The sequence below is a fragment of the Dasypus novemcinctus genome, chromosome 22 (assembly GCF_030445035.2).
Source record: "Dasypus novemcinctus isolate mDasNov1 chromosome 22, mDasNov1.1.hap2, whole genome shotgun sequence".
NCBI classification, from domain to species: Eukaryota; Metazoa; Chordata; class Mammalia; order Cingulata; family Dasypodidae; genus Dasypus; species Dasypus novemcinctus.
The window spans coordinates 69,584,549-69,599,791 of NC_080694.1; the positions used below are offsets into that span (position 1 = coordinate 69,584,549).

The window sequence follows — 15,243 nt, forward strand, 5'->3', positions numbered from 1 at the left end:
TGGGTGGCCAGAGTGTAGATTAGAGTCATGAAACCTGAACCATGAAAAGTAATTGGGAATTATTTAAACTGGAGCGCATAGGGTAAACAACCTTATTGTCCCAAATTCCTTTTATTTTATTATATATTTTTTTATAAACTTATACTTTAATAAAGGACATAGATAAAGCTGGCGAGCATTTGCCAACATTTCTGCAGCAAGACTTATGGCATTTATTGTTGTTTTTTTTTTTTAATTTTTAAATTTTATTAAATTGTCTTTTTTTTTTTTAAGATACATAGATCACAAAAAATGTTACATTAAAAAATATAAGACTCCCACATAAAATGGTCTTGGGGCAAATAGTGAGCCCTTTGATGGTGCATATATGAAAATAGTATTTCTGTTGTTCACTGGTTTGTGAATGAATGTACTTGAACTAAACTGCCAGAAACCTGCAGTTTGAAAATTACATCACGCAAAGTCAGTTGATGTATGAATGAACACACTGAGGTTTCAAGTTAGTAGTAATTCACTGGGGCAGAACTAGAAGAATTGATGAGGAAATCAAACAGGAATGGTTTTTGAAAAGTAGATTTTTGCAATTTATAACTTAATATGTGATCACCTAAGATTTTTAATGAAGTAAAGAACATGGAAATTGTGTTTACCATCAGTCTAGATATAAACTCAAAGAAAATACCTGGTTAGTATTAACATATATTTTATTTAACAAATTTTCTTTGTATAGTGCATTTTTATAAACTTTAAAATCCTATAAGTAGAATGCTATTATTTCTGTCATAGCATTTTCTTAATACACGTTTTTCTAGTTGTATAACATTGTTTAATAAAAGAATATTTACATAAAAATATTTTAATGTAAATCATATACATAAATTACATATATATAATTCCCCAGTCATTCTCCTAATATTAAATATTTACACTCTTTAAATTTGTCCCTTTATACTAGAGATCATTTAGAATACAGCTCTTTCCATGTATAACCTTCTTTTGTTTTATTGTTTACCAGAAATGGGGTCAGAAACGAAAAAGTATTAACATATGCGATGTAAATGGCCCAACTATTTTTCAAAGGAATGCAAACTGTTTGGACTTGGATTATATCAGAAAAGTGATTTTAAAGGGCAATTGTAAAATAGAAATATGAATTCCACAAGGTATCTTTGAAGAAATAGATACAATTCTCCTGTTTGATTTCCATTATATCTTTCCAAAAGAAACAAGAATCTGAAAAAGTAGAGAATCAAGGCATTTAGGGAAAGAAAAATAAAATTATAATAGTTTTGACAGATACTGCAACAATGTGCTCCATAAGTTATACTTCCTAGGGAATATTTTTGATACTGGATATTAATCATGGTCATTAAGTTGCCTTCATTTCCTTATGTTAGCAAGTTCCTTTAAATCTCCCTTTGCTTCACCTCGTGTGTCCTTTACAAAAATCCAGCAGACTGTGGATGATGACTGCAAATCCTCACAAATTCAAATAAGAGGTAGTACAATTTGAATCTGACCAGCTCTTCGATAGAGCTTGTTAGCATGTTCCTTGGTGCATGGCAGCAGCCACTGATCTGGTGAATGTGTTTTCTCCCTTCCTTATCAGGTATCCCTATAGAAAAGACTCCTGGCAGGAAAGAGGATCAGAAAGGATCTGCATTGTCCTGGAAGAGACGCAGTCTACATTGTTAATTCTCCCACCTGCTTTCGTATTAGAGCCTGAACAGCCCTGGACTAGCTACACATTGTGCTGGCCCCTCTGTCAAAGACAAGGAGTTAGGCAGAAATTATGAGTAAGACACAGCTAAGATTCTAAGACCTTGGTAGGACATTCAACAAAGATCCAGGCACTGGTGCATCAGAGAAAGTTCTAGATGGGTTTCAGGCATCCTGGGACATCTATGCAGATAAAGGCATCTCGGCTGCATCTTGGCTCTTCTAGCAATAGACGTGCTAAGGAGGGCACGCTAGTCACTGCAGTGCAGATTCCCCCAATGCCGCAGGTGAGGGTGAGAGAATCCCAGCAGGAGACCAGCGCTGCCCTGAAGCCTCAGTAATGATAAGGAAATGGCACCTGCAGGAGGAGGCTGAACCTGACAATGGGCCTTTCCCATCCCAGTCCAGGTGGAGCTGCCTCCCCTGCACAGGCCCTTTCCACAGATCTTGAGACCTGGTGATGGCACCACCATTGCCCCCTCTTCTAGCCAAGTGGGGAGCCCCTGGGGACCACCTGGGCATGGAGGTGCAGTCAGTGTATCTCCCTTTGACAACAGCGTCTTGGTGCACAATATGGCTTGCTGGAGTCCATGGCAGGTCACCCGGCCTCAAGCGCTCCACGTGCTCAAGATGGCTGTGTGGGGTCCACACCACAGGCAGAACTAAGAGCAGCCCCATTAGCCCTCCAACATGCTCTGAGCTGCAGTTGCCCAATTTCTGTCACGTCACTAATTCTTTGGTGGTGGGCAAAGGGTTGGCAGAGGGGTCAGGCCAATGGATCCACATTATGCATTCAGAGACCAGAGAATTAACCACAGGGTGGGTATGCACATGCCTTGGACATAATAAAGTTGAGTTAGGCTATTTCTCCATCATCTCCTGTCTTCTGTCAGCCCCCACTCCACCTGGGGCTTAAGGGCATCTTGTGTGCCCTGCTCTTAGTGCCCCTAACATTCAAGAGTTAGTTCAATATTTGCCTTTTCCTTTTATTCCGTTACTCTGGTAAATGGCCACAGATTCCCTTGAGGAAATACTAGGTAGAATATTGTATATACTTGCATGGTGGCATTCCAAAGTGTTTCCTTAAAGATCTAACCCTCCCTTTAATTGACAAGCTCTATGGTCTTAGAATTAGCCTAGGTGAGGATCATGATTTTCTATTGCAGCTCCCATTTCCATTTCATCAACACTTAATGTGGGACATTCATTGCATTTGGTGAATACATTTGGAGCACTGCTGCACCACATGGATAGTAGTTTAAATTGTAGTTTACACTTTCCCCTAGTCCATCTAGTGGTTCATGGCAGGACATACAATGTCCAGCATCTGTCCCTGCAGTACCACCCAGGACAACTCCAAGTTCTGAAAATGCCCCACATCATATCTCTTTTTCCCTCTGTCTACCCTCAGCAGCTATCGTGGCCACTTTCTCCACACCAATGCTACAATTTCTTCCATTACTAATCACAGTAGTTCCATAGTAGAATATCAGTAAGTCTATTCTAATCCATACTCTATTCCTCCATCTTGTGGACCCTAGGATGGTTATGTCCACTCCACCTATATATCAAGAGGGGGCTTAGATTCCACATGGATGATGGATATAATTATCCTGCTTGCAGTTGTAGGCATTCTTGGTTCCCTGGTGTGGTGGATGACCTTCACCTCCCTGTTAGCTGGCCAGGATAAGTCCAATGAACTAGTGGTTAGGAGTTGCAAGTCTGCTGAGGCTTAGGACCTGGTTGTCACATGGATGGTCCAGAGATTTAGGTCTCCTGAGTATACACCACCCCCAGAACCAGCCACAGGTCTGGTAAAAGTAATAGAAGAGGCAAGTGTGGAAAGGTCAAATCTGAGTCCAACTCCATCACACTCAGGTGTAGGCATGCAGCAACAGCTCTTCCTAAAATGGCTGATAACACCAAATGGCATCGGCTCGTGCTGCCTTTCCCACGTGCGCCAAACTGAAGTCTTCCTTTTCCCCTGGTAACAAGAATCCAACAGCCTATCAACATCGCTACCATGCCGCAGCCAGTAAAGATTCACCATGCCTCACCAACCCCCTCTCCCTGCCCATATAAGCTGTAGCACTTCCTCAATAAACCAGACCTGCGCCACGAGCCTGCGTCTCCAGAGCAGTCGCTGTGTGTGAAAGTCTCTGCGCGTCTTTAACTGCTCGGCTCCTCTTCTGGGACCTCCTTGGCCACGGCCTTGGCACAGAGGTGCACCCTCTCGGCTCCGGCTCCTACCAACCCTCTCTATGCGCCCTCTGTCTCTCCCGCTCCAGCGGGGTCAAGTGGGCGGCATAGGTGGCTGAGCAGGAAGTAGGCAGCAAAGGTACGTTGAGAGAGCAAACCCACTAGCCCCGCCCGGTGAGGCCCTGAGGAAAGGAGCAAGCCCAGGAAAACAGCAACACTCAGGAAGACAAACTCCAAAGTAGGGTCAACTGACATGGCACTGAACTCCAGAGTCATCTGCCATGACCTTAGAACCTGTGTGTCTCTGTAACCCTCAGAAGCACAGTGCCTGGGGTTGTATGTACTTTGTCTGTTTCTGGGATTCTGCTGAGGTGAGCGTATGCACAACCCCTCTGATGACCTCCCAACTGTTTTTTGTAGACTCAGAACCATACAAACTCATTTTTCCTTTTCATTTCCCCCTTATATCCAAGGTCAAAAAGCAGTTTTTAACACCTAATATTACATGTAGGCTGAGATATTCTGCTGGTCTGAATTGACCCTTTTATTCAAGGTCTTTTTCTAGTTACATCATTAGCTGGTGCTTCGTAGTAATCTCTCAGCACTAGGGAGGTTCATCCCCGGGAGTCATGTCCCACGCTGGGGGGAAGGTAATGCATTTACAAGCTGAGTTTGGCTTAGAGAGTGGACACATTTGAGCAACATGGAGGCTCTCAGGAGGTAACTGTTAGGTACCCTGCAACTCTAGGCCTGGTTCATATTTTAGGCGCACAGGCTCATAAGCATAGACATCAGTATCAAGGGCTCATTATTGGACCATCCTTCTTTATTGGTCTTAGCCATTGCACTTTGGGGGATAATTGCTGTTCCATTGGTGAATGTGATAGAGCCCCCCTGGCAAGGAACTCAGCATTCCTTCAGTTGTTGTTTTTAACTGTAACTACTGTGAAAATATCCAAACATTTTTATGTAACCTGTATACATGCCCTGGAGAACTCCCTCCCAACCATGTGCCCCCCATCAATAACACCCCACACCAGTGTTCCTTCTGTGCCATAGTTGAACCTCTCTGTGGTCCAAAACTTCTTTAAAAATGAAGCCTAATGTATTGCCAAGTTCCACTAATGGTAAAATGGAATATAGTCATGGGTTTAAAGGTTAGATATAGAATACATACTAATTTAGAAAAATTAAATAAAGTAAAAATAAACTGGGGTATCAAAAATATTTTTGAGTGTACACTTTTATACATTTTTATGAAACTTAACATGGCCTGTATCCATCATTGCAAGATCATGTAGAACACTTCCATCACCCTCAAAATGCCACTTTTTCCATCTATTCTATTCCTCCCTTCTACTCCATCTGGGACCCTCAGCAATAACCAGGCTTCACTCTTTGTAGGACTAGATTCATAATTATTTGCAAAAACACTGAGGACTTTTCAAAAAAAAATTATTTTACTTCTTTCTCTCCCTTTCCTCCCTACCCTGGTTGTCTGTTTTCTGTGTCTATTTGCTGTGTCATCTTTGTCCACTTCTGTTGTCAGTGGCATGGTAATCTGTTTCTTTTTGTTGCATCACCTTGTTGTGTCAGCTCTCTGTGTGTGCGGCACCATTCCTGGGCAGGCTGCACCTTCTTCTGTGCTGGGCGGCTCTCCTTACAGGGTGTACTCCTTGCATGTGGGGCTCCCCTACATGGGGGACACCCTTGCGTGGCACGGCACTCCTTGCGCGCATCAGCACTGTGCATGGGCCAACTCTGTGGCCTCCGCTGCGGGTCTCTGCCGGGGGTCGGGCCGAGCTCACGGCTGGACCGGGGCGGCAGCGGGCGGCCCAAGGCTTGGTGGGGACGCGCGGTTAGGTGGAAGAAACCACGGAGACGAGGTCTATGCGCAGGTCTGATTTATTGAGGAAGTGCACTTAGTTATATAGGGTTGGGTGGAGGGAGGGGTTGGAGCTAGGGCGGACTGACTATGGGGTGATAGTGGATAGGTGGGAGTGGGCGGATGGCTATGAGGTAAGCAGTGGCTAAGGAAGGGGGCAGATTATACGTTGGCAATGTGGGCGGGACTGGAGGGAAGAATAGCAATGGCTGGAGGGGGGAGATAACAACGGCTGGGAGGAGGGGTGGAGGGAGGCAGCAGCATAAACTGCTGCCGAGAAGGGCCATAATACAGAGAGGTTATAAAGAACAGGCGGGCAAAGTACAAGGAAGCGAAAAGCAGGGTGGGAGCAGGGGACAAACTCCACATGGGTCAAGGAGGCCCAGGGTTTGAACCGCGGACCTCCCATGTGGTAGACGGACGCCCTAACCACTGGGCCCAGTTCGTCGCCAACACTGAGGTCTTGACATATTAGTCTGACCTTCCGTATTGGGCGCTGCCCATACTCTTGAGACACCCAGGCACCTGTATTTGAGAACATAGCACACCTCCCTAGGATGGCAATCCAGCATCTTCCTGCTCAGTATATGGGTCTCCACCCATTGATATATCACACTATGTCAAGATGATCATTTACACACTCCCTAGACACCAGCCCATATAATGCCCTATCCCAAATGCCTCCCTCATGCAAAATCCTAAACCAATAATCCTACCTTGGTCTATTACCAAAAGAACTTTCCCAACATTGTAGTTTCAGTCACGTACTCAGCAGTCCCCAGTGTTCACTTGCACACTCCCCCAACCCTCCACCCAAGTCACATGGACAGTCCAATGCCCCCTCCACATTCTACCCCCTTTACATATGTGCATTGCCTAACCCAATAGTATCAGTGCACCACCATCATGCCCTTCCACTGCATAAACTACGCACTTACAACTTAGCATAGATTTTGCCATATGGGCATTGGCTCACAGCCTTCTTTTCCCTTTCTATTTCCTGAAAACCAATATTCCAGACTCTAGCACTGTGACTCTTCTCAATTTGCATAATTCATATCCGTAAGATGATATAATATTTGCCCTTCAGTGCCTGACTTTCTTTACTCAACATAAGGTCTTCCAGACTCATCCATGTTATCTTGAGAGTTAATACTGTATTCCTTCTTACAGCTAAATAATATTCCATTGTGTGTGTGTATGTATATATATATACATATATATATACATACATATATGTATATATACCATCATTTCTTTATGTAATCTTCAGCTGAAGAGCATTTGGGTTGATTCCAAATTTCGGCAATAGAGAATAATGCTGCTGTGAACTTTGGTGTGCATATATCTGTTTGTGTCCTTACTTTCAATTTTCTTGGGTATAGACCCAAAAGTGAAATTCCTGGATCATATGGTAGATCTATAGTTAGTTTTCTGAGGGCTCCCAAACTGTGTGCCACAATCGCTGGACAATTCTACATTCCCACCAACCATGGATGAGGGTTCCCATTATTCCACGTCCTTTTCAACACTTGTGGCCCTCTGTTCTTTATTTTTAAAATTTATTTGAATGTATTTTTTAAAATTTTTTTCCTTTGTTATTTTAAAAGCCACCTGTCTAATGAGTGTAAGGTGATATCTTATTGTAGCTTTGATTGGCATGTCCCTAATAGTTTGTGATGTTGAGCATCTTTTCATGGGCTTTTTAGCCTTGCATATTTTTTCTTTGGAGAAGTGTGTATTCAAATCACTTGATCATTTTTAAAATGTACTGTTTGTCTTTTCATTTTTGAGGTATAGGCTTTCTTTATATATGCAGGATATTAGGCCCCTGTCAGATATATAGTTACCAAGTATTTTCTTCCATTGAGTAGGCTGCCTTTTCCTTTGTCGACAAACTACTTTGAGGTGCAAAAGTTTTCAATTTTGAGGTGGTCCATTTATTTATTTTCTCTTTTGCTGCTCATGCTTTGGGTGTAAAGTTCATGAAACCATTTCCTCTTACAAGATCCTGTAGATGCTTCCCTACATCATCTTCCAAGGTCTTTTTGGTCTTGGCTCTTATATTTAGATTTTTTGATCCATCTTGAGTTAATTTTTGTATAAGGTGTGAGATGGTGTTCCTTTCTCATTCTTTTGGATAAGGATATTCAGCTCTCCAAACACCATTTATTAAAGAAGTCATTATCTCTCATTTGAGTGGGCTTGATTGGCTTGTCAAATATCAGATGAATTTATACGTGAGGATTTATTTCAAAACTCTCAATTTGGTTGCATTGGTCAGTGTATCTATTCTTATGCAAATACCATGCACTTTTATTTTTTAAATTACCATGCAGTTTTGACCACTGTAGATTTGTAGTTTATTTTAAAGTGTTGTAGTGTGATTCCTATGATTTCATTTTTCTTTTTCAATATATCTTTGGCTATTTGGGGCCTCTTGCCCTTCCAGATAAATGTCATAGTTAGGTTAATCAGTTGAGTAAAAAATGCTGTTGTGACATATTTTGAGATTGCATTAAATGTGTAGATCAGTTTGGGGAGGATAGACATTTTAATGAGGTTTAGTCTTCCTATCCATGAACAGGGGCTATTCTTCCATTTATTTAAGTCTTCTTTGATTTCCTTTAACAGAGTTGTGTAGTTTTCTGTGTAGAAGACATTTACATCTTTAGTTATATTTATTCCTAGGTATTTGATTCTTTTAGTTGTATTATAAATGGGATTTTTTTTTCTTGATTTCATCCTCAGATTGTTCATTGTTGGTATACAGAAATACTACTTATTTTTGCACATTGATCTTATAACCTGAGACTTTACCAAACTCATTTATAAGCTCTAGAAGTCTTGTGGTAGATTTCTCAGGACTTTATATGTACTGGGTCGTGTTGTCTGCAAAGAGTGAATTTTTTTCTTCCTTTCAAATTTGGATGCCTTTTATATCTTTTTGTTGCCCAAGGGCTCTTGCAAGTATTTCTAACACAATGCTAAATAGGAGTGGTGAAAGTGGACATCCTTGTCTTGTTTCTGATCTTAAAGAGAAAACTTTTAGGGATTTCCATTGAATATGATGTTATCTGTGGGGTTTCATATATACCCTTTATCATGTTGAGGGAATTTCCTTCTATTCCTAATATTTGTAGTGTTTTTTTTTTTTTTTTATCAGGAAAGGATGTTGTATTATGTCAAATGCTTTTTCTCCATCTATAGAGGTAGTCATGTGATTTTTTTCCTTCAATCTCTTTATGTAGTGTATTACATTGATTCGTTTTCTTATGTTGAACCATCCTTCCATACCAGGGATGAAACCCACTTGGTCATGGGGTATAATTTGTTTGATGTGTTGTTGAATGTGTTTAGCAACTCTTTTGTTCAGGACTTTTTAACTGTATTTTTTTGAAAATACATAGGTCACAAAAAATGTTACATTAAAAAACACAAGAGGTTCTCATGATGTGGGCTATAGGTGGGAGGCTCTTTGTCTCTTCAGAGATAACCTCAGCTCTCTTACTTGTGGGTGTGACGGTAAGAGGCTGCAGTCCTGCCCTTGGTAACAATGGCAAGGACTCCAGTCCCAGGAAACAGTTTAACAATGCAAGGTCTATAAACTTTAAGTATTTAGGGGAAATGCAAACGAAATATGCTAAAAGCTTACCTAGAATGTCTGAAGTCCATGCTAAAAGCTTACCTAAGATGTGGAAGATATATATGCTAATTGAAGCCTATTGAGAACTGAAACAAAGGGACCATTTGGCCTTCCCTCTCTGTATAAAAGGGATTCAAAAATCTTGTTCAGGGCTCGGGATTCAAACAGAAAGCTCCTGAGTCTGGCCGGCCATCAATAAACCATTTTTCCTTCTCAAAATCATTCCTGAGTCCTGGCCTCTCTATATGCAAATAATTGAACCTCTCTCAAATTCTACAACACTCACATACCCCACACCCCACACCCTCCCCACCTTAGCATTTAGTTTCATTATAGTGATTGGGCTATAGTTTTCCTTCCTTGTGGTGTCTTTGTTTGACTTTGGTATTAGGGTGATGTTGGCATCATAGAAAGTGTTAGCCAACTTAGAACAGGAGGCTATTCTTTCTTAAAGGCTTCCAAGACATCCAATAAAACCCAGTCAACTCAGCAATTATCTAATTACCATTTCCCCTATACCTGTTAAGGTTAGATATCTCAGATACCAATGCTTCTCCTTCTCTTGTACCTTCACCCCAAGTCACAGCAGGTAAGACTATTGGTAATGGTGATGTTACAACATGCCAAGCACATCATGATGATGTTGCAGCATGCCAAGCACATCATGGTGAAGTTGCAGCATGCCAAGAGTTACCACTACCCCATTCACCCCCAGCCACGGAGGCCCTGTTTCAATCTGACTGATGAAAGCTTATTTTCTTGAATTCCCTTCTAAGGGTCTGTTTGCTAGGGCCACTATCAGAAGCAGCTCTCTTAGTTTAGGCTTCCCTGAAAGCAGAGCTTAAGAGAAGGAATTGGGTGGGAATCACTAACTTGGGAGGTCATATAGGGAAGCAGGAGGGAGATAACAGGAAGTGTGAAACAGATAAGGAAGAGAGATAACATTAGAGTGCATTAGCCATGCTGTGAACCAAGAAGGGGAGCCCAGTCTTCCTGGGAGCTCAGAAAAGCAGGCAGGCTATTTTCATCGGAAAGAGTTGTGGTTGGAACATTACCATCCTCCACTGTCTGAAAGTTGCCCCTAGGGTAATTAAATTGTTTGCATTTTTTCTGAGAGGCACTTCTACATGTGCCAAGTGGGTTTCCAAGGCATCAGAGAGGGCCCTGGGCACTCAGGGAAAATGTGCACAGCGTGCTTGAGTAGTCCCTGTTCATGTGCATGAGGTAAGTCCGAGGTCACTGAATTGCCCATTGCGGTTCTGCAGGCCTCAAGCCTGGGCTGAGGAGATTGGACACATTGTCACCAGAGGTATCCACTTTAGAAGGTAAGATGTAAATGCTGAGTCCTCCTTTTGTACCCATAGGAATGGGGGCGAACCTGCTCTCAGGATGAATGCCCCCAGATGCTGTTAACTCTGAGAAGCAGAGGAGGTGAGCTGAAAGAAAATGTCCACCGGGGCAAATGATATTTACAGGAAGAAGGCAATTTCCCCACAAGCAGAGATAAAGGAAGGGTTTTGAATTTTGCATGGTGAAAACCAGCTGGGCTACGACCCTTCCCCTCACCCAATAGCCTTTTGCACATAGTCCAGGGAAAAACACATTGTAATGACTAGTAATAAAAAGGGAACTAGGAGAGATAAGATAGATGGATTGATACATAGGGACAGAGATACAGATAGATGTACAAATAGAGGTACTACCATAAAAAAGAGACCTAGGGAAGGAGGAACAATTCTAATAGACAATCAGCATAAACCAGTGTTAGGTTTATGATGTAGATGAAAGTCACAGGATGGAATACGAGGCATCTTGGTTTTGGGGCTGGGACAACCCTGATGGGTCTGCTCCTGTGTGTGGGTGAAGCCAAATGGGACTGTTGCTAGTGGGATGGAAGGAGATGGAGAAGACAGGACTGGAGTGGTCAGGAAATGAGTCCTGCAAGCCGGGTAAGAGCAAAGACACATTTTGAGGTAAAATACTTTTGATAAATGCCAGCATGATGTATCATTATGTTGTTGAAGCTACATTGAAGTGAGATTATGATTTCACACTGCAAAAATATGACTACATAATAGAAAGTAAACATCAGACCCCGTCATATTTTTCCTTTGAATCCTGGCTTGAGTGGGCCACTTGACACAATGCATTATTTTTTTTTTAATTTTAAAATTTTCAACTCAATTTCCAAACGTGGTTTTATCCAGTTCACTTCTTCTATCATTTTTAGGATTATTTAATATTCACAACAATTACAGGACAATTGCTGATAATATAAAGAAAGAGGGCTAAGTAGGACTGTTTTACTATCTAAAAAATTTGTTTTTTAATTCTTTGTGAGGATTAAATAAGTTAATTCATATAACAGTTGTGAGGTACATGGTAAGAAATCAGTAAAGGATAGCTCTTGCTCTGCTTATTAGGTTACTTTATGGGTCTCTAATGAAAACTCTCCTCCATCCATTGACTGTTAAGTATGGATTCTCAACACTAGGTTTTTGGAGAAAAATGATAGACTATAAAAATAGAAGTGGGAATAATACCTAGAATTCCACATCAGAGTTTTGACAATTTAGTTTACTACTTTATTATTTGATAAACTGAAAAAAATTTTGGGAAAGGACTATTTCAATTTAAATATTGACATAAATAAAAATATTTCAGCAAAGTTGTTTATTTGGATGAGAGAAGACAGCCCATGAGTTTAAATTTCTTGGAAGAGGTGCAGGCAAAGGGGTCACTGAAAGGCATAGATTTGCAAAATCTGTTTCAAACCATTAGCATTAATGACTCTCTTTCAGTGAGCCCTTTTCGGGGCCTCTCTGAGTAATGGTCTTAATCATTGTAAATTAAAACACTTGGAAATGTAAGAAGTAACAAGACTCTAAGAACTGAGAGATTTTGTTAAAACTCAGTGGGAAAATTGCCTGGGAAAACAGAAGTCAGAAAGTGAAGGGAATGAGAACACAACTAGACAACTAGGGAAGAAAAAAAAAGAGAAGAATGGATGAAGAAGGATAAAAGAGCCCTGGCACCACTTTTCTTTAATATGCTCAGGAAATATGCCAATGACTGAGTGAAAAGAATATTTACTTAAAACCCCTTTGATCTGGAAAGATGAAGGAAAGAGTGTATATTTTTCCGAACTGTTTTGTTTTCTAGGATTATGGAGACAAAAGGAGTTAGAATCCCAGAATCATGACCTTTTAGGAAAGCATGATTCCTTTCATTCATGGTCAGCTTGCTAATTAATGGCACAGTGGGCCTAGAATCTATGGATCCTGATTTTTATTATATTCAACCCATATAGGATAACATTCTTTTTCTACTTTTCTTTATCATTTTATTGGTCAGTTTTTTAGTGCTACTTCAAATATAAAACATTCTTTCCTTAAAATGTTTAGTGACTCTATCCCCAAATTCTCAATTTCATCCCCTTTCACAATCTTCATTGTTACCTCCTTAGAACCCTTAAAAAATATACAACTACACTACATTATGTAAAGCATATGAAGTTAGAGGATTATTAAATGGGAATCAAGATTTAGTAAAAATGAAGAATGTGAAATACTAAAATAAGTGACCAAATGATATTCTTCATTGAACAGAAGAGGCCATTTAAACATGGAGCTGTCTGTCTGTGAGATAAAGATGCAGAATTTATAAAGTCAGGAATGTAGGCATTTGTTTTTGTTGTGAAAAAGGTAATGTAAAGATATGGTTTCTAAATATTATTATTATGTTTACTCTGAAATTTTTTTGGTTCTTTGAACATAGATTCATCTTTTGATAATATTATCATCATCACAACTATGCTAATTACAGCTAACATACATTGAACAGTTAATATGTGTGAGGAACTCTTTTCTGTATTTCTTCATTTTTTCACATATAATATTTCCACCAAGTATAGGTAGGTTCTAGGATTTGCCCCATTTTCCAAATACAAAACTTCAAAGAAATAACTAAAGTAAGAAACAAAAAGGTTAAATAATTTTTCTCAGATCACACAGCTTGAAAGTGCCTGAGGAAGCATTCAAGTTCAGAAATGAAGAGAGAACATGAAGGAAAGAAATAGGGAAGGGGAGAAAGAGGGCAGAAAGAGGGAAGGAAAGGGGAGGAGACTGAGCGAGAGCAGAGATAAAAGGGAGAGGAAGAAACATGGGAGAGAAATTCAGATAAACTGAGATTCAGATAAACAAGGCAGTAAGAGAACATGAGGAAGAGAGGAGGAAAGGTAATGTGCATTGAGCAGTACTGTATACCAAACTCTATGTGATAAATGGGGCACAATCTCTCAGAGCAAAGATAAGATGAGTCTTGGAAATGTTGGCAAAGTTATTTTTTTGCTGGGAGGTGATTAAAATGTATTTCACATAATATTTATAATGTATCTTTCTAATTAAACACAAAATATGATGAAGTTGTGAAAGAGAAAGAAATAGAATGAATGATGGACATCAATGATTAAAGCTGGTATTTCTTTCCCCCAAAATATGGCACATCAAAATTTCCTTGACTACCTCTCTTTTCTGTACTGGCACCTTCACATTCCATAGCAACTGCTTTTGAACCTATCACCAAAGAGACCATTGTCCCAGAAGCTAGGTCCCAGTGTGCGATGGCAGCCACAGTGATTTCATCCTCTTGGGCTTTCCGACAAGCCATTTTTTGGAGAAGATACTTTTTTGGGTTATTCTGACCTTTTATTGCTTGACTTTTATGGGAAATATGTTCATTATTCTTGTCTCCTCCAAGTATCCAAAACTGCACATCCCTATGTATTTCTTTTCTTTCCAACATTTCCTTGCTAGAGCTCTGTTTCATCAGCAGCTGTGTCCTACAGATGCTGCTTAATCTCTGGGGTCCAGAGAAGACCATCAGCTACACAGGTTGTGCCATTCAACTCTATGCATTCACATGGTTTGAGGCCACTGAATGTGTCCTTCTAGTGGTCATGGCTGTGGACCGCTATGTGTCAGTGTGTCACCGTCTGCAGTATACTACTATCATGTGCCTTAAACTTTGTCTACAGCTGGCCATCCTGGAATGGGGGGTTGGCCTGCTTCAGTCTTCGATCCAGTCTCCTGCCACACTCAAGCTACCCTTCTGCTGCTACTGGAGGGTGGAGACATTGTCTGTCAAGTCCCAGGCCTGATTCAGCTCCCTAGTGCAGACACCACCTACAGTGAGGTCCAGATGTCCATAGCCAGTGCTGTTCTCCTGGTGGTGCCCTTGATCATCATCCTCTCCTCTTACGCTGTTATTGTGAAGGCTGTGCTGAGTATAAAGTCAACCGCAGGGCGGAAGAAAGCACTGGGCACAACAAGCATCTGAAGTAAAGAGGGCCCGACTACACAGGAATTAAAGCCAGTCTTCTGGAAAAACAGCAGGGATTTGGGTATGGAGGAAAAGTGCACAAGGCAAGAGTGGTTATGATTCCAGCAGAGGACAGCAGCAAAAGAAAATAAGCAGAGTTCCTGAAATTTCAGCACCCACGCAATTCACGTATTCTTGTTAAAAATTAAGATTCTTGTGTTTAAAATCCAGAATTTCTGATTTAAACATTGTGCCCTGGAATAGCCATTTAATTTTTTTAAATTTTTATTTTAAATTTTAAATTTTAAAATTATTTTTTGGAAATTTATTATTATTATTTTTAAAGATACATAGATCACACAAAATTTTACATTAAAAAATATAAGGGGTTCCAATATACCTCACTCCCCACAATCCCCACTTCTCCCACATCGACAACTTCTTTCATTAGTGTGGTACATTCATTGCATTTAAA

The 15,243-nt window shown here is 40.6% G+C and overlaps 1 pseudogene; it reads left to right on the top strand.

Annotated features, from left to right (window-relative positions):
• The first annotated feature begins 1,877 nt into the window (after positions 1-1,877).
• LOC131275298 (olfactory receptor 2H2-like) lies at positions 1,878-14,786 on the top strand (annotated as a pseudogene).
• The last annotated feature ends 457 nt before the right edge of the window (positions 14,787-15,243 follow it).